The sequence below is a fragment of the Pygoscelis adeliae genome, unplaced genomic scaffold, assembly GCF_000699105.1.
Source record: "Pygoscelis adeliae isolate BGI_AS28 unplaced genomic scaffold, ASM69910v1 Scaffold36, whole genome shotgun sequence".
Classification (NCBI taxonomy): domain Eukaryota; kingdom Metazoa; phylum Chordata; class Aves; order Sphenisciformes; family Spheniscidae; genus Pygoscelis; species Pygoscelis adeliae.
The window spans coordinates 3,016,422-3,018,863 of record NW_008824934.1 but is presented as its reverse complement, the minus strand read 5'-3'; positions in this window follow the sequence as shown (position 1 = coordinate 3,018,863).

The window sequence follows — 2,442 nt, the reverse complement described above, 5'->3', positions numbered from 1 at the left end:
TACTCCCACCACAGGACACAGTGATGATAATTTCTGGACGTAACATATATTTAAAAAAAAAAAAAAGAAAGTATTGGCCAAATTGGCCCTTTCTAGCTTTCTAACAAATGTCTGTGAGAGAGGTTAAGACCATAGTTATTTCCAGGAATGGTGCTTGGAAGAAAAAAATATAGCAGCATCCACAGGCAACACAAGCCCTTGATTCCAGCTGCCCTGTTTTAAGGAACCCAGTCAGTTCAGCAGTGTTTTACAGATGTTCCCATCACCCAAGAAGGAGTGGGAATAAAACATTCACAGGCCAAATTTGTTGCTTGAGCAGACAGCCTAAAATTCAGCGAATCTGGCCTACATATGCCAGCAATGAGGTTTTTTCCCCACGTTGCCACAGTGACCAATTTCATGTCTAAGATTTTACATTAAAAGATATGACGACCTTCAGAAATCAGCAACTCATTCTAGCAATTCTCTCTATCCCATCAACTGGATGTGCGCATAATATTTGTCACATCTGCCAAACTACCCAGACTGCAGAACTGGAACCAGACTCTAGAATCCAAATTCTTCCTAATTCAGAACAGCAAAATCATCAAAAGTATCTGCAAGGTCTCAGAACGTGCCTAACAAGCCCATATCCAAAGAAAAAGTACCTGGGCGTTTTCAAGGGAAGGCAGGTAATGGAAAAGGTCTGGAAATGGAGCTCATTTATATCCCACCTGATCATTAATTGTTGGTATTATTAAGTAATGCTCAAATCTTTATCAGACCATTTTGTAAAGATCTTTTCCATTCCATACACTCCAACAGTTTTTACAGTAGGAAAAATATTAGAAAAATAAAATCTCACCCCTGAACAACACTGTATGAAGATCGACATCATTAGTCACAACAATTTTTACAGGGGGACCAGATAATCTTGTTTCCTCCAAACCAGCTTCATACAGAAAACAGCAGCAAGATAGACACAGTATCGAAGAGCTAGATTAAGGCCAACAATATAAAGACAAACATGGGCTCAGATCTTTTAAAATGAAGAAACCCTCCAAATGTTTTTATACACATGCATGCACACGCGCACACACACACGTACACACGTATACTTGTGTGTACTATTCAAGCGAAGGCTTCACAACCGTGAAAGCACCACTGGAGAGTGTTCTAGCACCAGAATGAAAAAATTGGTTGTCTTCCCTCTTCAGCAATAAAATCCAAAGTCTTTATATTGCTTTGGACAAGGTCACCAAATACCCTTCCAAGAACAGTTTCAGTGAGCAGATTCAGAAGTGCAGTGACAGGTTAAAGTGTTCCTGTTCTGGAATACGGGCAAGAAGAGGTGTGTTCAGAGGCTGCAGCTCCTTGGTTGCTGGAAAGGAGGAGAAAATTTGTATTGCAATCTGGTAGAGACAGAGACCAACTTGGACTCCAGGTGAGTGCGATGGTAAAACTCAGCGCAGACTGGGAGGTGAAAGTGGAAAGTTTGCATACACGAAGTCACAGTGCACATCTGTTGGCGTAATAAAGACAAAGAAACCCACAGTATTCTCTGGCAGGCTTGTCTCTGCATAGGAGGCCCCTGGGTATGCTGGAAGTCAGGACAAGGATCCATGAATGGGATGTCACACACTGCACCAGGACATCATCAAACTCGAACAGCAGAGGTCTAAATAGAAGCTTGTAAGTTGGTCTGCTAGCATCCTGCCTATACATATGCTTAAGTGAGCCTGCAGAAGTCTATGAAAGGGACAAAAATCTCTTAACAGCAAGGTTATGGGTCCGGTTTGGCTACAAGTAACAATTCATGCAAGTTACAAAAGAATTAATCACCAACCTGCAGCACATCTTTCTGCTGCGGGTCTCTATCCTGGATCTAGGCCTTTGTATAGGAGGTGCTGCCTGTGCGGCCCTTGACCAACACGCTAAAGAGGCCCACAGAAAGATGCAGAGTCAGGAATGACACCTCCACGGCCTCAGATCAGCGCGTGTGGGCAGAGGTCTGTCCTCTGCCTGTAAGATGCAGAGCAGGCAATGAGCAGGCCTCACTAACAAGGGAGGATGGGGAGGAGCGGCTGGAAGCAGGCTGCTAAAACAATGCAGGAAGAAATGGAAGAGACAAAGAGAGACTTAATTTTTCAGTGCTTGAATCCCCAGCAGTAAAGCCCCATTTAATCTGTCATATAGCATGCTGATTAGAGTCTGGCTATCACTCACATGATGCACTAAGTGAGGCTGTGGTAGGAAGTCAATTAAAACATGCAAGAAAAAAAAAAAAAGTGAAAGGAAGGGTGATGATCACTCCGAGATGTGAATTTCAGGTTCAGAGCAGAGAATTATCAGAGATACACTTTGTTTCTGTGCACATGCAAGAGTACAATAGAGGGAAGAGCAGCAGAACCGAAAGGGAGGAAAAGACACAGTAAGCTAACACTGTCATTCAAGATGCAAACA